At 36.8% G+C, this 25,702-nt stretch overlaps 1 pseudogene; it reads left to right on the top strand.

Moving 5' to 3' along the window:
* Window positions 1-2,546: 2,546 nt before the first annotated feature.
* LOC119259823 (splicing factor 45-like) lies at window positions 2,547-3,779 on the top strand (annotated as a pseudogene).
* Window positions 3,780-25,702: the final 21,923 nt, after the last annotated feature.

Below are 25,702 nucleotides of genomic sequence, written 5' to 3'. Positions count from 1 at the left end.
CTCCTCTTTCATTTGTGATATATATATTTGTTTTTAATGAGGCTAACTCATCTTTTCAATACCTGCTTATTCATTCAATAGATATTTTTTAAGTGACTCTGATTGCCTCAGCCTACTTGTTTACTCTAGATCCAAGGATGTCAGAAGGGAAGAAAACTATTCTTATACTCTTTTAAAAGGGTATTGGAACTGGAGTTTTGATTTATGGGGAAAATGTTGATACACAGATGTAATAACCTTTGTGTGTTATTTCTGATAACAGAAATACAAATGTAAACAGTATAAATGTACAATAACGGGAATATGATTAAGTTAAAATATGGCACATCTATATAGCAAAATATCATTCAGCAATTAAAATGCTTATAAAATAACTTTATGGAGTGGGGATATTTATGACTCAGTGTTAAATTGAAAATTCACGAGATATTATCTCAATACATAAATATATGCACAGAAATTAGTTATATAGAAAGCTATAGACACTATTGGGCCACTTTACCTTAACAGAAGTAACTGTTCACACACCTCAATTGCATACTCTCCATCACTGGTCCTGAATTTAGCAGAGGCCATCTCAACAGTAAACAGAAGGCTTCACCTCTTTCCTGTTAAAAAAAAAAAAAAGGCAGGGAGGGGACTATGGGGTAGATTAGTCTTTTCAGCAGCCAGTCTTCTCACGAATAGTTCATGATGAAATTTTGCAAAGAAATATCTAGTGTTAGCACTATGTCTGTCTCAAAATGGAACTGGGGAAGTTTCTTAGAAGCTTGTGATTACCTTGGAGGAGAATGAAGTTAAACACCTGCTCAAAGATACTAAACACATTTCTAATTTGTCTTGATTTTAATGGTCCAAAGTTCAGCCTGGGGCCTCCCTGGTTGTGCAGTGGTTGAGCACTGGGTTGCAAAGCTGCCTGCAGCCTCTGCAGCACTGGTTCGATCCCTGGCCACCAGTGAGTGTCCCACATAGCGCGCAGACCTCTCCTGCCGCCTGCTGTTCCCCTCTGCTCACTTCATCACTCTGCCTGTTCTACTCTCAGCTCTAGCTCTGGTGAATTCTCTCACCCTCCCGCACCTCTGACTGTACCCCAGTGCTTGTATAAATAAATTAATTAATTTTTAAAAAAAGTTCAAAATTCAACCTGAAGATTCTATCTTTAAGCCAATAAACTGGTATCAATATACTCTTTTTATTCTTAAGTAACCTTAAATGAATATAAGGTAAATTTCAATGTAAAATAAACTGAACCAGAGGATACATTAAAAAAAGAAATAAAAAGTGATGTAATACAAAGGAACTGAAGGAATTATGCTCAGTGAAGTAAGCAAGGAGGAAAAAAAAATATCAGATGGTTTCACTTATAGCAGGAATATATCGGGGAACCCAATAAAATATCAGTGTAAAAAAATAATAACAGTACAAAACACAACAAAGCAAAAATGACCAATTATAAATCAGAGACATACTGCAGGATTGGTGGGAGGGAGGGAGGAGACTGTGGTGAAGGTGCACGGGTGCTTTGGTGAAGGAAACTCTATGGGGACTACACCTGAGGAGGTGAGGAAGCAAATATTGTTTAAAAATGAACAATGATATAAAAAATTTAAAAATTAATATAAAAAAACAAAGCTATTAGTTCTGCCAGATGCTTGTGTAGGAAACAAAGAATTCAAGCACATCAAATGCATGCCCTTATATCTTCCCAAGAGCTTCAATAATGAGATATTTGGTGTGGAAACAAGTTTGGGTCTGGTTCTTGACAGCTCTATAACCTTTGGTAAAAGTTTTCAACATGATTTGAAGGAGACACAATTAGACAACTAGATTACAACTGAATATAGAAGCCTCAGAAATGCATGCAAGCTAAACTTTTATGTATCTTCATATCATTTCCATGAAAAGAATGTCAATGACCAGTAGTCTTCTACATACAAGTCACTTAGGTGCAAAAAGCATCTCAACAGAAATTGGTGGAGATTTTTAATTCTGTGGTTTATAAAGACCTGTATTCAGAGAGTAGAGAGGAAAAAACTTCAGAAATAAAGGCAAAGTTTTACAAGAATCTCCTAAATGACTATTGAGTAAATGAGGAAATTAATGAATAAATTTAAAAATCTGGATACAAAATGAAAATGAAGACATGACCTACCAAAACATAAGAGGCACAGCAAAAGTAGTACTAAAGAGAATATATATAGCCATACAGGCCTATATCAAGAAAAAGTTCAAATAAATAATCTAATAGAACCAGAAATGAGAAAAATAGAAGTTACTCAGACACTCAGAAATACAAAGGTATATAAAAGACTACTATGAATGCCAACAAATTGGAAAATCTAGAAGAAATAGACAAATTCTGCTTGCAGGTACTCCGAGCGTGCCCAGCCCACCCTCTCCGCAACACCTCGGCCCGGGAGGGCCACCGCAGCCCATGGGGAGAGTGGGCCGGCCAGGACAGCCTGCTGCTACTTGAGATGCTCAGAACTCAGACCTTCACTTACATATAAAATCCTACTTACAATAAGCATTAAACTGAAAAGAAGATGTCCCTGTATGATGACCTGGGAGTGGAGACCAGTGACTCCAAAACAGAGGGCTGGCCCAAAAATTTCAAATGTCTGCAATCTCAGCTCCAGGTGAAGAAGGCAGCTCTCACTCAGGCAAAGAGCCAGACGACGAAACAAAGTACAGTCCTTGCCCCCGTAATCAACCTGAAGAGAGGCGGCTCTTCAGATGACCGGCAGTTTGTGGACACCCAGCCACATGTAGCAGCTGGTCTCAAGGATCCTGTTATCAGTGGGTTTTCTGCAGGAGAAGTTTTGATTCCCTTAGCTGATGAATATGATCCTATGTTTCCTCATGATTATGAGAAAGTAGTAAAGCGCCAAAGAGAAGAACGGCAGAGACAGCAGGAGCTGGAAAGACAAAAAGAAATAGAAGAGAGAGAGAAGAAGCATAAAGACAGACATGAAGCTAGCAGATTTTCAAGGTGACCAGATCCAGATTCTGATGAAGATGAAGATTATGAAGGAGAGGAGAAAAAGAAGTATGGGCAGAGCTGCCATCATATCTCCAACTTCTCTTGTAGAGAAAGACAAAGAGTTACCCTGAGATTTTCCTTATGAAGAGGATTCAAGACCTCATTCACAGTCTTCCAAAGCTGCTACCCCTCCCCCTGTATATGAGGAACCAGACAGACCCAGATCCCCCACCCGGCCGGGCAACTCCTTCCTTGCCAACATGGGTGGCAGTGTTGCACATAAAATCATGCAGAAGTATGGCTTCTGGGAAGGCCAGGGTCTTGGAAGCATGAGCAAGGATTGAGCACAGCGTTATCAGTGGAAAAGACAACTAAGAGAGGAGGCAAGATTATTGTAGGCAATGCCACAGAGAAAGGTGGGTCTCCCCCATAAACAGGGTTTCCAGATGCATCCAAGAAGTCAGATTCAAATCCATTAACTGAAATATTTAAGTGTCCTACTAAAGTAGGCCAACTAAAGAACATGATTGGTGCAGGAGAGGTAGATGAAGACTTGGAAGTTGAAACCAAGGAAGAATGTGAAAAATATGGCAAAGTTGGAAAATGTGTGATATTTGAAATTCCTGGTACCCCTGGTGATGAAGCAGTACAAATATTTTTAGAATTTGAGAGGGTTGAATCAGCAATTAAAGCTGTTGTTGATCTGAATGGGAGGTATTTTGGTGGACGAGTGGTAAAAGCATGTTTCTACAATTTGGATAAATTCAGGGTCTTGGATTTGACAGAACAAGTTTGATTTTAAGACCTAGAACACAAGTACCTCCAGTGATCCTTAAATGAACTGCAAGCTGAGCAACGAAGAAAAATCCAGCCTATGTGGCTGTTGGGTACAGAGATTCTTGGAAAAACTTCTAAGATATATGTTGATTGATCCCTTTTTCATTTTGTAGTTTTTTAATATAGTATAAAAATCCTTTAAAAAAAAAAGAAAAGAAATTGAAAAATTCTTAGAGGCATACAGCCTTCCAAGAGTGACTCAGGAAGCAATAGGAAACTTGAACAGACCAATTACAAGCAAGGAAATTTAAACAGTAATCAAAAATCTCCAGAAAAAAGAAGTCCAGGAACAAATGACTTTACTAGTAAGTTCTATCAAATTTTTATTTTTTTAAAAGATTTATTTATTTATTTATTTATTTATTTATTTATTTATTTATTTATACAAGCACTGGGTACAGTCAGAAGCATGGGAGGGTGAGAGAATCCACCAGAGCCAGAGCAAGAAGCAGAAGAGGCAGACAGACGGAGGACACTGCTGAGGGGAGCAGCAGGCGCAGCAGGAGAGGTCTGCATGCCATGTGGGACCCTCACCCGGTGGCCGGGGATCAAACCGGTGCTGCAGAGGCTGTGGGCAGCTTCACAGCCCAGCGCTCAACTGCTGCGCCACCGGGGAGGCCCGTATCAAATTTTTAAAGCTAGTACCTCTCCTTCTCAAATTCTCAAAAAAAAAATTGAGAAATTTTTGAGGGACTTTTCCAAAGTACATTTTATGCTATCAACATTACTCTGCTACCAAAAGCAAAGTATCACACACACACACAAAAAAAAAAAACCCCTACAGATCCAATATCCCTGCTAAACACAAAAATAGTCAACAAAACTTTAGCAAACCAAATTCAACAATACATTAGCAGAATCATATATCATGAACAAGTGTAGTTTATTCCAGGGGTGCAAGGCTGGTTCAACATATGCAAAATGATCAATGTATCAGCAAAAGAAAAGACAAAAATCATATGATCATATAAATAAATGCAGAGAAGGAATTTGACAAGATTCAGCATTCATTTATAATTAAAAAACTCAATAAAATAAGATTAGGAAGAACATATCTCAAATTAATAAAGGCCATATTGCCAAATAAAAGCCATATATGCATCATACCCAACAGTGAAAAACTGAAAGCTTTTCCTCTAAGATCAGGTAGATGACAGGACGCCCACATTTACCACTACTGTTCCACACAAGACTGGAAGTCTTATCTAGAGCAATTAGGCAAGAGAAATATATAAAATGTATACAAATTGGAAAAGAAGTGAAATTATCACTATTTGCAGATGACATGATAATATGCATAGAAAATTCAAAATATTCACTAAAAAGCTATTCAAAACAATAAATAATATGGTAAAGTGGCAGGTCACAAAATCTGTTGCATTCCTAAAGCAAACAATGAACTAGGAAAGCAAGAAATCAAGAAAATAATCCCATTTACCATAGCACCAAAAGTATTAAATAACTAGAAATAAACCTAGCAAAGGAAGTAAAAAACCTAGTCAATAAAAACTATAAGACATAGTTAAAAGAAATAGAAGAAGACACAAGGAAATGGAAATATATTCCATACTCATGGATTGGAAGAGTTAATATTGTTAAAATATCCATCTTATCCAATGGTCTGTATAGATTCAACACAATTCTTGTCAAAGTTTCAATGGAATTCTTCAAAGAATAGAGCAACAATTACAGAAACTTACATGGAGGCACAAAAGTTCTGTATAGAAAGAGCAATTTTGACAAAAAGAAGAGGAATGGTGGATCATGTTCTGGACTTCAAACTACACTATATATCTGTAGCAATAAAAACAGTATGGTATTGGAATGAAAATAAATACATAGACCAAAAGAATAGAATTGAGAGCCCAATAATGAACACACATTTATATGGACAGTTAAACTATGACAAAGGAGCCAAGAGTATACAGTGGAAAAAGGAAACTCTCCTAACAAATGATGTTGGGAAAAACTGGACAGCCAGAGGCAGAAAAATGAAACTTAACTGCTCTCTCACACCATATACAAAAATTGACTCAAAATAGATTAAACACTTGAATGTAAGACCAGTAACCATAGAATACATAGATGAAAACCTGTAGGGATTTGACTCCAAATGTAAGGAAAACAAAAGCAAAAATAAATGACTAGGACTATATGAAGCTAAAAAGCTTCTGGGCAATGAAAGAAGATATCTTTAAAACAAAAACACACACTATTGAATGGGAGAAAATATTTGCACAGCATACATCTGACAAGGGGCTAATGTCCAATATCTACAAAAAAACTCATATATCTCGACAAAAAGAAAACAAAGAACCCAATCAAAAGATGGGCAGAAGAGCTAAATAGAAACTTTTCCAAAGAAGACATACAGATGGCCAATAGCCACATGAAAAAATGTTCAACATAACATATCATCATGGAAATGCAAGTCAAAACCACAATGATATACCCCCTCATTCCAGACCCCATGGCAAACAGCATTGATTTTCCTCAAAAATACTAAAAATAGATTGAGCATATGATCCAGCAATTCCACCCTTAGGTTTCTACCTAAAAAATACAAAATCACTAATTTGAAGGGCTATGTCCACTGTTAGGTTCATTGCAGCACTATTTACAATAGCCAAGTTATAAAAACAACATACATATCCATAGACAGAGCAGTAGGTTAAGAAGATGTTGTGTATATATATATGTGTGTGTATATACACAATGTAATATTTCTTAGCTATAAAAAAATGATCAACTCTTGCTATTTGTAACAACATAAATGGAACTGGATGGGATTGTGCTAACTGACATAAGTCAGGAGAAAGACAAATATTGGATGATTTCACTAATATGTGGAACATAGAGGGGAACAAAAAAAAGGAACTGACAAAAGTAAACCAAAACAAACCTAGAGATATGATTACAGAATGGAGGCTACTCGGGTGAAAATATAGGGAAGAGGGAGTCCAATGGCTAGGGTAGATGACAAAGGGATGTGACTGGTATGCTGATATATGTGTGACTGGTATGCTGATATATGTGTGAACATATTCTCCTAAACCATGTGTTGTAAACCAATGTTACCTCAATAAAGAAAATAGAGAGATTTTTTTTTAATTTGAAAAAATATAAAAGCCTAGCCCTCTTTTCTCAGTTCAGGACAACATTATGGGTTTGTGACAACTTATTTGCCATATGGGATTAGATGAGAATCCTGTTGAAATTTCATTTCAGTTAAAATTCTCCCTCTGCTATATCCCTCATTCCTTCACATAAGTTAATCATAAAACATTCCATAATAAACTTCCTGTTCTGGAATTTTTGTCTCAGAATTTGTGTTCAGACAACCTAACCAAAGACACACAACCATCATTCATAACTTTCACACCTGTCCTTCATACAGCTACATTCTAGTCAATCTGGATGATCTTCAATTTCGTAAAAACACCTCACGCATTACCACTCACTCATTCATCCAAAAAGTATCTCCTAAGTATCTAAAATGTTCCAGATTCTATAATAGATATTGAACAATTTAAACAAGTTATAGACAAGAAAATAGACCACTGAAATAGCATGAGCAATGTTTTTCCAGCTAAGACCAAAGAAACAGTAAGAGAGGAAAGAGTGTGCCAGAACAGTGAGTACAAGTCCTAGAGACAAGAAATCTCACCTGGTCAGTTGGTGAACAGCAAGTGCACTTCAAAATGACTGAAACTCAAGAATCTTGAGTGGTGATAGCAAGAGATAAGATAAGAGAAATAAGCAAGGCCAGAACATAAAAAGCGAGTCATCTAATTTAAGAATCTGGACACTATCCATAGGACAAAAGGGAGCTATTGCAGGCCTTTAATGAAAGAAACAACACAACGACCATATTTATACCTTAGGAAGAGCCCTCTGCCAAAAACACAGAGAAAGAATTAGCTGGAGCTCAGATCAAAGGCAGATGACTACTAGAGTCATCCATGCAAAATGAAGAACTGACTCAAGGCGGTAGAATGGAGATGGAGAGACTTGGAAAGATTTAGGAAATGCTAATAAACTAGAATATAAAAGGCATCGTGAGTTATCACCTGGGGTCCTCATTCCTGATGATTGTACCATGTTTCAATCTTTGAAACCCTCAAAATCTTATTTGAATAACTGGGTTACATTATTCCCAGAGAAAAGAAACACTGAAGAAAAAGCAGAACTGGGGAGAAAGAACAAATGTGAGGGGGTGTTTGGGGAGGGAAGGGAAGATTTTTAAATCATTTAAGTAAGAGTTGGCTATGTGGGTATGAACAGGAGACAGTTAGATATGTAGTCTGAAATTTAAGAAACCAGCCAGGTTAGAGGCACAGATAAGGCATCATCAGTGTGCATAAAGTCACAGAAACCTGGGGATGAAATTAAAAAGAACTGTTAGAAAAGCTGAGAAAATTCAGGGAAATGCAGCATCACACAAGCCATTCCTGTCCTTCGAGATTAAGCATGTGGTTAACAGTGTCAAATATTTCTCAGGTTGAATAAAATAAGGACCAAAAAGACCACTGATTAGAAACACCTCTGTGCGTTTGCTCAAACTATTCCAGAACCACAAAAAATGTTTTCCATCTTTCAAAGATGAGCTCAAATTGCCTCACACTTGCATGGTGATTAACTGAACATCATCACATGTTACCTCATTTACTGACTATAAGATTTTGAGGGTTAAAACCATATCTTGGCATCCTCCCAGCTCATTAAAAATTGAATGTTGTAGGTTCAGAAAAGGAGCCAAGTTTTCAGGGAAAGCTTCATGAAAAAAGAGAATCTACAGATGGGAAAAGTTGGTCCATGGGCCAGAACTATTTATTAATTGTCCCTGTCAACAAGATAGCACAACTGAGACAGGCCTGTGTTCAGGTGGGAAGAGTCATCAAGAAATGCCTTTGATTATTTAGGAAGGAGCAGCAGTCAGTCTTCACCCTGATAAATAAACTCAGTAGTTGAAATGATGGTGACGAGGCCATCCTGATTTTTCACTGAAACATTAACTTCATGGACCAGTTCAGTGCTAGATCTGGAGCAAAATACCCACACATTTTGGACCCTGACTGACCTCATTCACCCTGAAAGGGAGGCCATTTGCAGCCACTGATAAGCAGGCATTCATTTTCTGACTATTCTTTTTTTCTGGAGTGTAAACATCTAAATACAAAAACCTACCTGAATAGGTATAACTGCCAACTTCACTTACCACTTCAGATTTAATGAGTGTGTTTTGTTTTAAGGGTGCTTCAAAAGAGCTGACAGGGAGGAGGCGGTGCTGAACAGAAAACATGAAGCAACTTGCTCAGTCCTTGTTGTGAGGTCTGTGGTTGTGCCCTCCCAGACCTATGTTTCCATGATTTCTTTCCCAAACACAGATGAAGACCCAAATGAAAGAGACTCTTCACTCTACACCAAAGTGCCAACCTAAAAAAATATTTCAAGGTGACCTGAGACAGATGGCAATACAACCACCAAGGCAGCAGCAGTGCTGCAGTGCATTTTTTGGAGACATTCAGCCCAGAACTCCCAAATTTGCTGCACAGCTGCAGGGTCAAGAATTATTCTGCTCTTCCCCTATCCCTGCCTAAGCAACATTCCTCATAAGCTCTCAAGAGACCCTGGCATTTAGAACATTGCCAAATATTTACTCAAGGCCCGGAAGGGTACCATGAAAATGGATCCTAGATGGTAATGACACTCAACACTGATAACAAACAACATTTCAAGCTGTAGTTTTTTATAAATGGAGAGAGAACAGAATAGTGAAGAAGAAAGCTGAAGTTAAAAATGCCCAACAGTTTCTATGAGAAATATGTTACTAGAGCAACTTCATTTCTGTAAGACATTAGTAAATGCCTGTTAACATTAAGCACTGCAGAGCTCACATGGTTCCCTCTTTCCATGACATCATTTTGACATTAACACTGTCTCCAGGTTAATATTGCATATCACAAACTTCACTTCTGAATGCCTTTGCCCCTTATTCTGAGGTTTCCCCTGAAAAAAATAAGTGGATTAAAAACTTTACACTCGGACACCATCACAGAGATGCCCAAGGATTTATGGCATCATTAAAGTGGGAACAGTTAAGTTAAAGAGAATAAGTCAGAAAGGAGAAAGAGTGCTATAAATCTGAAGCTTACAAGGGAAATTAGGTATTTAGTCCAATACCAGCATTTTGTATGGTTAAAAAAATTTTAAACAAGCCAAGACATAAGAGACAGTGCTTTACCAAGATCATATAGTTATGTTAGTTTTATTCTGTTTGTTCCCACTGTTTTAATACCTGTAATATTAGATACCTATCACAGTATAACAGTATGCTACAATTTATAAGTTTAAGGACCCCAAACACACACATACAGAGAGAGAGACAGAGAGACAGAGACAGAGATACAGAGCGAGCATGACTAACTAGACATTCAGGAAGAACATAGATATGGAGGTTAAGAACAATTTATGTAGGAAAGAATATTCTCCAAACTAAAGGCCAGAAAATTCTTTCCTATGACTAGTGGTAGTAATAGTAGCAGCAGCAGCACCAGTAGTTATAACAATAACAGGTAGAAATTTTTAGATGCATGAACACATCTAGTTCTGACAGCAATTCTATGAAGTAGAACTATAATTATCCCCATTATAGAAGTGAGGAAACCAAAACCTGAAGAGGTTAAGTAATTTTTCCAGTAACTCCTAAGTCCTACAGCTAATGAATGAGAAAGTAAGGATTTGAACCTAAGCTGTCTGGCTCCAGAAGCTGCCCTCATAACCACTATGCTACATGCCTAGAGTGGCTTAATGTACATTGCCATAAACATGTATATGAGATAGATCAGCCAACTGATTTCTCAGAGCTTTTAAAAACAAAAAAGTTTATAGACAATGATGTTTAAATAAATATTGTTATTCTATATATAAAAATTTGAGATTTTTCTTCTCAAATCTTAGAAGTGCTGATCTAAAGCAATAAATTCATCATTTCAGTCTCAAACTGCTCTTTCCAGCAGTGTGTTGCATTTCATCTCACTACCAAGCTTTTATAACTAATTTATATAACATTGCACTCAGTTTAAGAATGATAGCAATGTGCTTATTTTTATTTTCGAGAACTTATGTTTTTCTTCAGAAAAATGTTTTTTTTTTTTCAATGAAACATTTAGAATCTATATCTTTGGTCATCATTCATCACTTGTTCCAGTTCTCATCATTTATTAGTGGAAATTATACTTGGGTTTTGCAATAATCCATGTAGCTTTATTGTAAATAGGTTACTTTTCACTAAGGGTAAATAAAACATTCCATTAGTTACTACATATTTTACCAAAGGGAAATTAATTTTAACTCCTTTTAAACAATCTGAATTTTTCATAACGGTCAAGATAAGAGATGCATTTTTTTTTGCCAAGTATCTCATATTTTTAAGCTCATTGGAATGCTCCAAACTGTAAAATTATAAATCACTCCCATTAATGACAAATTAAATTCATTATCAGTTTACAAAATAATTTAAGTAGTGATAATTCAAAAATTATTAGGTGACTATAATGTGACTAAATAGTTGCAGTCCCAAATATGCATTCATATTATTTACAGGACAAAATAAAAGATATTTATTGATTAAATGTGAAAGATTAACCTCTTTTTAGTATTTCCTTTCTAATAGCATACAGACCCCCAAGTTAAATTTCCACTTGTTTTCCAAATAAAAGTAAAAAGTTGACTTGAGGAATAGGAATAAAGAACTAAGAAAACCAATTTGCAATGTACCTATGTTGAGAGGACTCCATATGTTGCTAAGACATACCTAAAATTTCAAAAAAAAGGTCCAAATTATTTTACCCCACTTTTTTGATCTTGTCACATTCACTCTAGGCCAATTTGACCATATTTTTGTGGAGAAAGATATACTGACAAATTTTAAATTTCACTAAATGATTACATTTATTTGGCATGTTTCTATGTACACTTAAAACACTTCTATTTTTTTTTTTATTTTTTGGTACTATTCTCATCAGGAATGTCTTTGGAAGTAAACTTTACAATGAAATTTTATTCATTTGTGAGTCTGTCATCTAAATCAAATTTTACTGATTACACCACCTGTCATTTTGAGTTATTTTCTGGTGACCATTTTTCCATTTAAAGTTTATCAGTGGGTATGGAGAGCTGTGTGGAGATTTCTGGACCTACTAAACATAGAGCTTCCATATGATCCAGCAATTCCACTCCTAGGTATTTACCCAAAGGACACAGAAACATCAATTCCAAAGAGCACCTGCACTCCTATGTTTATAGCAGCACTGTTTACAATAGCTAAGCTTTGGAAACAACCCAAATGCCCAAAAATAGATGACTGGATCAAGAAGATGTGGTACATATATACCATGGAATATTACTCAGCATTCAAAAAAGATAAACACATGCAATTTGCAGCAACATGGATGGCACTGGAAGGGATCATGCTCAGCGAAATAAGCCAAAAAGAAAAAGAAAAATACCGGATGGTCTCACTCATAGCAGGAATCTAGAAAACTTAAATAAGGGACCAGGAAAATGAATATAAGAAAGTGAAAATCAAAATCAACAAAAACTATGAACCAGAGACACTTTTTGGGGGGTGGGGGGCGGGAGGGGAAGGATTGGGGTCAGAATGGGGCGTTTGCAATTGTATGGGGGAATATAAAAATAAAATTTAATAAAAAAAAAAAAAAAAAAAAAAAATAAAGTTTATCAGTGGGGCCTCCCTGGTGACACAAGGGGTTATGCACAGCACTGTGAAGCTATCCACAGAGTTCGATCCCTGGCCAGACAGAGAGCAACCCACATGGCACAGCAGACTTGTGAATCGCCTGCTGCTTCCCTCAGCAGTGTATTTCAATCAGTCTGCCTGTTCTGTTCCCCACTCTGACCCTGGTGAATCCTTTCACCCTCTGCAGCTCTGGCCTGTACTCCAGTTCTTGTATGCATAAATAAGTAAATCTTTAAAAAAATTAAAAAACAAAGTTTGTCAAATATATTTTATTCTTCTGTTAAATTTGGTAAATAACAAATTGTATTATGTAAAGGTTTAATTACTCTCATTGGTATTGTTATTGATAACTATGTTATTATCATGATTAAAAACAATTGACTGTTGGGCCACCCCGGTGGCACAGCGGGTTTAGCGCTGCACTGTGAAGCTGTCTGCAGCCTCTGCAGCGAGGTTTTGATTCCCCGCCGGCAGGGTCAAAACCCACATGGCATGGCAGACCTCTCCTGCCTCACCCTCAGCTTCCCTCAGCAGTGTCTTCAGTCGTCTGCCTGTTCTGCTCCCTACTCCCTCCGGTAAATTCTCTCACCCTCTTGTGCCTCTGACCTGTACCCCAGTTCTTGTATAAATAAGTAAATCTTTAAAAAAAATAATTGGGGCCTCCCCGGTGGCGCAGCGGTTGAGCGCTGGACTGCAAAGCTGCCTGAAGCCTCTGCAGCACCAGTTCGATCCCCAGCTGCCGGCGAGAGGCCCACATGGCGTTCAGACCTCTCCTGCTGCGCCCGCTGTACCCCTCAGCAGTGTGTTTCATCGGTCTGCCTGTTCTACTCCCCGCTCTGGCTCTGGTGGATTCTCTCACCTTCCTGCGCTTCTGACTGTACGCAGTGCTTGTATAAATAAATAAATAAATCTTTTTTAAAAAAATTGATTGTTGGTTTTTGATAATATTATCAGTAATTTTCCTCAGATAAGCCTGAATTGACCTACCAGTAAGAGTTGGCCATGTATGGTTTGTCTGCTTCTAGTCACTTTTGTATTCCATGAACTAGCTATACACATCATTCACTGAAATATCTTGGTTAAATTACTTAACTGCCTGTTTCTTAGTTTTATCACATGTAAAGTCAGGATTATAATAGTGCCAACTTTATCAAATTGCTCTATTATAAAAGAAAATAGATGAAAAGCACCAAAACCAGAATCTAGCACCTAATAACTGCTCACTAACATGGGTATCGTACTTTCTATTGTTGTTATTAGTAGCAGAAAGAAAGAGTAGATAAAAGAGTCAAATGTCCTTAATGTCAATATTATAGCATTAAAATGACAATATCAAAAGAGCAAGATCAAAAAAGTGGGATCAATGAGAAAACTGGAAAAAACAAATGCTGGAGAGGATGTGGAGATAAAGGAACCCTCTTACACTGCTGGTGGGAATGTAAACTAGTCCAGCCACTATGGAAAGGTGTGTGGAGTTTCCTCAGAACACTAAAAATGGATCTACCATATGATCCAGAAATTCCACTCCTAGGAGTCTACCCAAAAGACACAAAAACACTAATTTGAAAGGAAAACTGCATTCCTGTGTTTAATGCAGCACTATTTACAATAGCCAAGATATTTAATAGTGTGGTGGAAGAACTATGGGAACCACAATGATGTGAGAAAAATAATTAATAAAAAAATAAAATAAAAGTGGGATCAAAATATCCCATTTTATTTATACATAGTATCTGAATAATTTGCAAGTCCATTCTGAAAGAGAGAAAGAAGCAGCTTTTATTATTATATTCTCTATCATAGTTTAGTAATCATTTGCCATGTTAGGAATAACTCTATGCTAAGTTCTTTAAGGTAAAAGGTATGTAACAGAATACTATGTAATTCATAGCAAAGACTGCTACGTCATCACATTTTTGCTTTTCTGTAGTAACTACTCAGTTTCTAAAATTTATGAAATTTATGCTATCTTAGCAATCTGCCTTTCTCAATTTGTTACTTCAATTGAGCCTCACAACCACAAAAACCAGGTGAGAGACGCACCATATTTAAGACAGGGAGCTTCATGTCCGGACAGCACCAAAACTGTGTGGAACTGAGAAAGGGCTGTACTTTCACAGTCAGAGGTGAGCTGATATCCCACACAAGCCAGGCCCCACAATTGGTCCCCAATTGGAGCTGAGAGGGGGATCCAGCCACCTCTAAGGCAGACCGAGGGGACAGGGGATTGCCTCCCAGATGTGCCATCTTTAAGACAGGAAGCTCCATGTCCGGACCTCACCAAAACTGTGTGGAACTGAGAGGGGGCTGTTCCCACAGTCAGAGCTTCCAACATCCCAGAAGGAGCTCACCAAAGAGATGCTGGCCAGTACCAGTGACACAGTGTCCCAATGTACACGACAAATCAGAAAACAAGCAGCAGGGAGAAGAAAAACTACAAGCAACCAAATAAGTCCTCGGGGAAAGGACACACCACAAAAAGAAAATTAACCACCAGACTGCAACAACAGTGACTTGGAAGAACTTCTGAGCCTTCCCGATAGAGAATTTAAAATCACCATGACTAAAAAACTGAAAGAAGTCAAAAATGATATGGGGGAAAAATAATCAATGATCAGAAGAATGAAATTGAGTCCTTAAAGAGGGAAGTGAAAGAAATGCAGGAGAGCAAAGGATTAATTGAAGGATGAAGAACTCTGGGAAAAACAATGATAGCAGAATAGATAAAATGGAAGAACGAATAAGTACTCTCAAAGACACAGAAATAAAAAGAACCAAAATAGAAAAGGAAAGAGAAGTACAAAGGAAAAAGAATGAAGAAAGACTATGGGAACTATCTGACTCCATGAGGAAAGGAAATATAAGAGTTATAGGGATCCCAGAAGGAAAAGAGAGGTACCTAGAAACAGAGAAAATATTTAAGGAGATAATCAATGAGAACTTCCCAAGCATGAAGAAGGAGCTGAAAATAGACATAGAAGAAGAAAGAAGAACATCAAACTTCCATGATGAAAGGAAAAATACAGCAAGACACATAATAGTAAAGCTTCCAAGAATCCAAGACAAGGAAAAAAATAATGAAACTGATAAGAGGGAAGAAACAGGTAACATACAAGGAAAACCAATCAGGCTGACATCAGACTTCTCAAAAAAAGGAGAGAATGGAGGGACATAATCAACAAACTTCAAGAAAACAAATGCCAACCAAGAATACTTTATCCTATGAAGCTTTCCTTTCTCTATGAAGAAAGAATAAGGAACCTTCCCAGACAAACTGAAACTCCAGAATTTCATTATGACTAAACCCCCACTCCAAAAAAAAAAAAAAAAAACCAACTACAAGTTGTCCTAAAATGAGAACCAACAGAGAGATGAATAAGAATAAAACAAGACAAAAAATAAAACCACAGAAAAGAAAAACAAAATGGCAAATACAGATGCCAATATATCAATATTAACTCTAAATGTAAATGGACTAAACTCAATAAAAAGACACAGGCACAGGCTGGATTAAGAAAAAAAAACTCAACATTTGCAGTCTCCAGAAAACACATTTAACTAGAAAAGATAAAAATAGACTCAAAGTAAAAGGATGGAAAACGATCCTACAAGCAAATGGACCAAAAAAGAAGGCAGGAAAACAGCTATACTCATAAAAAATAAAGCAGATTTCAAACTCAAAAAGGTAAAACGAGACCCAGATGGTCACTACATTATGATCAAGGGGACAATACTTCAAGAAGAAATAACACCCATTAACATGTACTCATCAAATGAAGGAGCACCAAAATATATCAGACAACTATTCTTATCTCTGAAAACAGACATCAGAGAAAACACATATGAAGTAGGAGATTTCAACACACCACTATCAACAATGGCTATATCAACGAGACAAAAAATAAGTAAGGACACTAAAGCCCTAAATAAGGATCTAGACCTCATGGGCTTAACTGACATCTATAGAACACTACACCCCCCAAAAATTTGAGTACATGTTTTTCTCAAGTGCACACGGATCATTCTCTGGGATTGATCACATACTGGGACACAAGACAAACATCAATAGATACACCAAGACTGAAATAATACCAACCATCTTCTCTGACCATGAAGGCATCAAACTAGAAATAAACCATAAAAAGAAGGCAAGGAACTCTCCTACCTCATGGAGATTAAAACCCACACTGCTGGAAGACCACTGGACTAACAAGGAGATCAAAGAAGAAATTAAAAAATACATTGAGTTGAACCACAAGGAGGACACCAATTTCCTAAATGTATGGGATTCAGCAAAAACAGTAATAGGAGGAGAATATATAGCAATACAGACTCACATCAAGAAACAAGAAAGGACACAAAGCAATGACCTAATCTCACATCTCAAAGAACTAGAAAAGGAACAACAAAAAAACCCTAAAACCAGTAGAAGAAAGGAAATAATAAAAATCAAAGCAGAAATAAATGAAATAGAAACTAAAAAAAAAATCCAAAAGATGGATGAAAACAAAAGTTGGTTCTTCGAAAAAATAAATAAGTCAAACCCCTACCCAAACTCACAAAGGAAAAACGGGAGAAAGCACAGATAAATAGGATCACAAATGAAAGAGGAGAATTCACAATAGACACAGCAGAAATCTAAAGAAATCAGAAACTACTATGAACAGTTCTACACAAACAAGTTCAACAATCTAGAAGAGATGGACCAATTCCTACAACTTTACAATCACCCAAAGCTAGATAAAGAAGAAATAGATTACCTAAACAGACCAATTACAAGCAGTGAAATTGAATTTGTAATCAAAACCCTGCCCAAAAACAAAAGCCCAGGACCAGATGGATTTATAAATGAATTCTACCAATAATTCAGAAACAAACTAATGCCAATCCTTCACAAACTATTTCAAAAAATTGAGAAGGAAGGGACAATACCAAATACATTCTATGAAGCCAACATTACACTAATACCAAAACCAAAATAGGACCACACAAAAAAAGAAAACAACAGGCCAGTCTCTCTAATGAACACTGATGCAAAAATCCTCAATAAATTTTAGCTAACAGAATCCAACAATGTATCCATAAGATAATTCACCATGACCAAGTAGGATTTATTCCAGGAACACAAGGATGGTTCAACATCCAAAAATCAATCAATGTAATCCAACATATCAACAAAAGAAATATAAAAACCATATGATAATATCAATAGATGCTGAGAAAGCTTTGGACAAAGTACAACAACCATTTATGATAAAGGCCCTTGAAATCCTCGGGATACAAGGAACATACCTCAACATCATGAAGGCCATATATGACAAGCCCTTAGCCAGTATCATTCTCAATGGTGAAAAGCTGAAAGCATTTCTATTAAGATCTGGAACAAGACAAGGATGTCCACTCTCACCACTGCTTTTCAATATAATACTGGAAGTCCTAGCCAGAGCAATAAGACAAGAGAAAGACATACAAGAAATACAAATAGAGAAGGAAGAAGTCAAACTATGACTATTCACAGATGATATATAGAGAACAGCAAAAACTCCACAGAAAAACTAACCAAACTCATCAATCAGTTTAGTAAAGTAGCAGGATACAAAATCAGCACACAAAAAATCAGTAGCCTTCCTATACACAAACAATAAATCTAAAGAAGAAGAAATCAAGAAAACCATCCCTTTTATTACTGAAACAAAAAAATCAAATACTTGGGAATAAACCTAACAAAGAGGTAAAGGACCTATACAAAGAAAACTATAGAACACTGTGAAAATAAATAGAAGATACAAAGAAATGGAAAGACATCCCCTGCACATAGATTGGAAGAATTAACATTATCAAAATGGCCATCCTACCAAAAGCAATTTACAGATTCAGTGCTAGTCCAATAAAAATTCAATGACATTCTTCAAAGAAATAGGACAAATATTGATGAAATTCATATGGAGCCACCCAAAGCCCCGAATAGCCAAAGCGCTCGTGGAAAAAAAAAGAAAGAAGGGAATGGAGGTATCACACTCCCAGACTTCAAACTATACTACAAATCCATATTAATCAAAACTGCATGATATTGGAACAAGAACAGACACATGGACCAATGGAACCAAATAGAAAATCCAGAAATAAACCCTCAGATTTATGGCCAACTAATCTTTGACAAAGGAGCAAAGAATATGCAATGGAGCAAAGAAAGTTTGTTGAATAAATGGTGCTAGGAAAACTGGGTCGCTACATGCAAAAGAATGAAGCTTGACTACTACCTCACACTATGCACAAAACCAACACAAAATGGGTCAAAGAACTAGACATAAGACCTGAAACCATAAAATATATAGAAGGAAACATAGGCAAAACACTACATAACATACATCTTTAAAGGCACATAATCTAAAGCAGTGATAGTGAAGGCAAAGATATACAGCTGGGACTACATCAAAGTAAAGAGCTTCTGTACATCAAAAGAGATGGTAACCAAAACAAAGAGATACCCCACCAATTGGGAGAAAATTTTTGCACACAACACTAATGATAAAGGACTGATCACAAAAATCTACAGAGCCGATGAGACTCAACAAAAACAAAGTAAATAACCCAGAGGAAATGCAAATGGCCCACAGGCACATGAAAAAATGTTCAACATCACTTGTAATCAGGGAAATGCAAATCAAAACTGAAATGAGATACCATCTTACACCAGTGAGAATGGCACATATTAAAAAAACTGGCACAACAAATGTTGTCGAGGCTGTGTAGAAAAAGGAACTCTTCTGCACTGTTGGTGGGAGTGCAAACTGGTCCAACCACTATGGAGAGCTGTGTGGCAATTCCTCACCCTGCTAAAGATGGAGCTTCCATATGATCCAGCAATTCCACTCCTGGGTATTTACCCAAAGGACACAGAAACATTAATTCAAAAGGGCACCTGCACCCCTATGTTTATAGCAGCACTATTTACAATAGCTAAGATTTGGAAACAACCCAAATGCCCAAAAATGGATGACTGGATCAAGAAGATGTGGTACATATATACCATGGAATATTACTCAGCATTCAAAAAAGATAACCACATGCAATTTGCAGCAACATGGATGGAGCTGGAAGGGATCATGCTCAGTGAAATAAGCCAGAAAGAAAAAGAAAAATACCAGATGGTCTCACTCATAGCAGGAATTTAGAAAACCTAAATAAGGAATCAGGAAAAAGACTAAGTTATAATAAAGTAATTATAATATAGTAAAAATCAAAATCAACTGGCAACTATAAACCAGAGACACACTACAGGGGGGAGGAAGGGAGTAGGATCAAAACAAGGGGGGGTGGGAATTGTATGGGGACTATAACCAAGGCAAAAATATACACATTGTGCAAAAATGAAAAATTATGTAAAAATACATAAAATAAAATTTTTTAAAAAGGTACAAAGTAGAAAGACATGTAGTATTCACAGATTAGAAGAACTAAAACTGTTATAAATTATCTGTGCCATCAAAAATGAGCTACAGTTTCAATGTAATCCATACCAAAATCTCAAAGGCATTTTGATGGAAATGTAAGATACAATTTTACAATTCATATAGAAACACAGAGTGCTAAATCAATTCTGAGAGAAGAACAAAGCTGAAAGCATTTCCTGATTTTGAAACATTATGAAGCTACAGTAATCAAAGCAGTATACTTACATAAAGACAGACATAGGACATAAAGACATAAAGACAGACATAAAGACATAGGACAGAAAGACATAAAGACAGACATAGGACAGAAGAGAGTGCAAAAGAGTGATAACTGCTTATAACATAACAAAAATCATCCCAAACATAAGACCTGAAGTTGTAAAACTCCTAAAAGAAAACATGTGGGAAAAACTTTATGACACTTGTCTTGGCAATGATTTTATAAATATGACAACAAAAGTATAGGCAACAAAAACACAACTAGAGAAGTGGAACTATGTCAACTTAAAAAGTCTCTCACAGTAAGGGAAATAACACATGAAAAGACAACAAAATGAGAGAAAATATTTGCAAACACAACTTTGATAAAGGGTTAATCTCAAAAATATATTAGGAACCCCTGCAATTAATGGCCAACAGGGATATGGAGAAAATGTTCATCACTAATCATCAGGAAAATGCAAATCAAAACCACAATGAGATAGCATCCCAGATCTATCAGGTCTGTATTATTATGAAAAAAAAAAAAGGAACAAGTGTTGACAATGATATAGGAAAATTGCAACCCTTGAACACTGTTGGTGTGAATGCAAATGATAAATGATAAAATGAATGCAAATGATAAAACTGCTATGGAAAATGGTAAGGAGGATCCTCAAAAAAAAAAAAAAAGCTACCATATGATTCAGCTCTCCCACTCCTCAGTATATGCCAAAAGATATATGCACTCCCTTATACATTGCAGCACTTTTCATAATAACTACGGGTAGAAACAACCTATATGTCTATTGACAATAGACTACTATTCTGCCTTTTAAAAAAAAATAACGTATTATTTGACAACATGTATGGATGTTGAAGACATTACATTGGCAATATACACAGTAAAACAATCATGCATAATTCTACTTATATGAGGTATCTAAAATAGTCCAATTCATAAAATCAAAGACAAGAATGTTGTTTTTAGAAGCTTGGGGAAGACAGAAATGGGGAGACACAGTCATAAAGTCACAGACAAGTCATAAAATCTCAATTGAGTAAGCTGAATAAGCTCTAGAGATTTTCTATACAACATTTCACCTATAACCAACACTTGAAATTTAAGAGGATAGATATCATGTTAATTGTCCTTACCATAAATTAAAAAAAAATCTCAATTTTAAATGTTTAGGGTCCTCTAATAATTCACAGCATGCTTGTTATAATATCTAAATGAACATTTTTTGACATGTAAGCCTGATGACCTCTCTCAAGCATTTTGATGTCTTCTCATCTTTCTTAAGATCAAAAAATGAAAAACATCAAAACATGGTCCTTGAGTCCTTGGTTGACCTAACCCCATAATGCCGGTCCTCATATCGCCTCCTGCTCCTGCCTCATCATCACTCCATTCCATCTACCTTGCCCTTTCTCTCTGTCCCTCCTACCCAGAGCTTTGGCACATAGGCACTATTCACCCCACTCTGCAACCAAGTCATTCTTTCCTGCAGATCTCTTCCCACATCACATCTGTGACAAACCACCTTCATTTTTTTTTTAAATAATAAATTTTATTTTTATATTCCCCCATACAATTGCAAACGCCCCATTCTGACCCCAATCCTTCCCCTCCCGCCCCCCACCCCCCAAAAAGTGTCTCTGGTTCATAGTTTTTGTTGATTTTGATTTTCACTTTCTTATATTCATTTTCCTGGTCCCTTACTTAAGTTTTCTAGATTCCTGCTATGAGTGAGACCATCCGGTATTTTTCTTTTTCTTTTTGGCTTATTTCGCTGAGCATGATCCCTTCCAGCGCCATCCATGTTGCTGCAAATTGCATGTGTTTATCTTTTTTGAATGCTGAGTAATATTCCATGGTATATATGTACCACATCTTCTTGATCCAGTCATCTATTTTTGGGCATTTGGGTTGTTTCCAAAGCTTAGCTATTGTAAACAGTGCTGCTATAAACATAGGAGTGCAGGTGCTCTTTGGAATTGATGTTTCTGTGTCCTTTGGGTAAATACCTAGGAGTGGAATTGCTGGATCATATGGAAGCTCTATGTTTAGTAGGTCCAGAAATCTCCACACAGCTCTCCATAGTGGTTGGACCAGTTTGCACTCCCACCAACAGTGCAGAAGAGTTCCTTTTTCTCCACACCCTCGCCAACATTTTTTGTTGCTAGTTTTTTTAATATGTGCCATTCTCACTGGTGTGAGATGGTATCTCATGGTAGTTTTGATTTGCATTTCCCTGATTACAAGTGATGTTGAACATTTTTTCATATGTCTGTTGGCCATTTGCATTTCCTCTTCAGAGAAGTTTCTTTTTAGCTCTTCTGCCCATTTTTTGACTGGATTATTTTCTTTGTTGTTGCTGAGTCTCATCAGCTCTTTGCAAATTTTTGTGATCAGTCCTTTATCATTAGTGTTGGGTGCAAAAATGTTCTCCCAGTTGGTGGGGTTTCTCTTTGTTTTTGTTATTGTCTCTTTTGCTGTGCAGAAGCTCTTTAATTTGATGTAGTCCCAGCTGTTTATCTTTGCCTTCACTATCACTGCTTTGGGTGATGTGTCTGTAAAGATGTCTTTGATGTGCAAATCCTGTAGTGTTTCGCCTATATTTCCTTCTATGTATTTTATGGTTTCAGGTCTTATGTCTAGTTCTTTAATCCATTTTGAGTTGATTTTTGTGTATGGTGTGAGGTAGTGGTCAAGCTTCATTCTTTTGCATGTAGCGACCCAGTTTTCCCAGCACCATTTATTGAACAAACTTTCTTTGCTCCAATGCATAGTCTTTGCTCCTTTGTCAAAGATTAGTTGACCATAAATCTGTGGGTTTATTTCTGGATTTTCTATTCGATTCCATTGGTCTGTATGTCTGTTCTTGTTCCAATACCATGCAGTTTTGATGATTATGGCTTTGTAGTATAGTTTGAAGTCTGGGAGTGTGATGCCTCCATTTCCTTCTTTTTTTTTCAGTAGAGCTTTGCCTATTCGGGCAAACCACCTTCATTTTATGCTCCAATAGCTCCATCCACTTTCTTTTTTAGCACTTACCACTGACAAAATTTTTAATGCATTTGTGTTGTTACGTGACTACTTCTGTCTTCCCCACTGGTCTCTATACTCCATGAGGATGAGTCCCATCTGGGACTTCACTCACCATTGTTCACCACTAATTACAGAGTGCCTGAAACAGAGTAGGTGCATGATGAAAATGATGGCATTAACAGCCTCAGCAAAACAAGCAGATTTGAATTTGCTCTTATCACTTGTGACATGCAACTATTCAATGGCTTGCCTTTTGGGCATGGCTTTATAAAGGCAGCAGTTTTTCCACCCTGAAAAAAAACACTTACCACAGGAATCCAAGGAGAGCAAAAATGCTACAGATATCAATGACCTTGAGTTCCTATGGGCAGGTTTAAAGTTACCATGCAGGTGGGGAAAGCCAAGGTATGCAAGAGAAAGATCGTTAACTGCATTGGGAGTTAATCCCTCTACAGTTACTCTCTTCTGAGAATTAATCTCCTCTCAGATATTAGAAGGATTTCTGACCATCTGACAACAATGATCTTTTGGCCTCTCTGTAAAGAGCCAAATTTTTTTATGACTTGGAAATTTTTTGTCTGTTTGGTTTTCAGATCAGCACGACTTAACTTCAAACTATAATATTTAAGTTGGACACTCTAAAAGCACAAAAAGAGTTTACCTGATCCATCAGTCCCAAGAGCATTCATGCAGTCACAGCATCTGAAGGGTGGAATGAACTCAAGAGAGATCATAGCCCATCCCCTTTCAGACCCAAGACACCCGGCCATTCTATGCCTATCACTGTTGTGTTCTCTTGAGCTAAGGTGATTGGCTCCACATAATTTAAGGGGACTTAGAGCAGAATTTCATGAGAGTTTTATAATAAAAGAGCAAAGAAGATTGTTTCTACAGTCTAGAGAAATAGGTAGGGATGAAAGAGAGAAGGGAGAATATATAGAAATAGGAGTTAGAGAATGAATAACAGGAAAATGAAAAACCAGGGAAAATACCAAAAATGAGGAAAAATTTCTGGAAACATGTGCCAATTGAGATAGCCCAGGAGATGAGTCAGAAGAAATTTGGTACAAAAGGACAGGCAAAGAAAAATAAGGAAAATGAGGATGGCTTTGCTGGTTTTTTCTCTTACAAACATAAGTTTATAGTTACTAAAGAAGGCAAAAATTAGAATTTCTATAGAGGGAGCTTAACTTTTTAGGTCAAATATGATAGTCTTAGGATATATGTAAATCAGATGAAAAGATTCAAGACACAAAATACAACATAACATATTTATTTTTAAAGAAATCACATTGAGAAGCTTCTTTTCAAAATGTTTAATTTTTCTTCTTTTCAATTCTTCACAGTGTGTTCATTCACACACTCTGATATTAGTGACACATAAACCAAACATTTCATAAAAATCATAAATGAAAAAATGAGTACAGGAGGTTCCTGATATTGGCAAAACTCCAATCCACATATACTTGTAGGTCTGATCCACTGACATTATGAAGCCAGTTTGTTCTTAGTTCAGTAATGGAGAATGTGTTACTAATCTGAATTTATATGTGCTAATGTGCTTTCTGTAAGAAGCAAAATTTCTCCAACAAATTACCTCAGGATTTTCATGTAAGATATTGCCTCAGGCTATGCAAACTCTTCCTGACTACCAATTTGCAACCAGACAAAAAATGAAGAATCTGAAGATTTAGAAAATTTGGCTCAATATATTTGTGACCAACAGCAATGTAAGAGCTTAGGAAAGGATACACCATTGCATGGATGTGATATGTGCATCAAGGAAATCATCTCACAGGACTAGACACTTATATGCAATGCAGATGCCTCCACACCTCAAGATCTAATGTTGATCAAAATTATAGCAAATAAGGGTTCTCTCAAAATAATCAAATTGACAAAAACTTATTGAAAGGGACAAGCTGCAGATCATATAGAATTAGCTGAAAAAATGTCAAAAAGGAAGCACAGAAACTCCCTTTCTGCCAAAGGCTGACACCCTGGGAGGGGCTCCCAGAGCAGTCTTGAAGTCTGTTGACTTGTTTTTTTAAGCTGTTAATGTAACTCTCAGCTACGTTGGTTTGTTTTGTTGTTGTGACATGGTCTCCATAGATGTGTATTGAAATTGTGCCCAGCTGCCCTGAAGCCAAGAAACATGCAATCTGGAGGTTGTGCAAGCAAGATTACAAGGCTCCAAGGTATCCAGTGCCTGCACTGCTCATCTCTTCCACTTACCTCCAAGTTTGGCTTGGCCAGCCAAGGGCAAGGGAATGCTGTATTGGGACCAGATCCAAGTGCTTTAAGAAAGTGACTGCATTTGCAGAGAAGAAATACAGCTTTATCTTCAGATCAAGGCTTTATTTGCATGTCTAGGGAATAGTCGATGATAACCAAGACCAGTTTAGTGCTTGTTT

This window comes from Talpa occidentalis, unplaced genomic scaffold, assembly GCF_014898055.3.
Source record: "Talpa occidentalis isolate TD23 unplaced genomic scaffold, MPIMG_talOcc4v2.1 talOcc4.5, whole genome shotgun sequence".
NCBI classification, from domain to species: Eukaryota; Metazoa; Chordata; class Mammalia; order Eulipotyphla; family Talpidae; genus Talpa; species Talpa occidentalis.
This window is presented reverse-complemented; position numbering and strand designations above follow the sequence as displayed.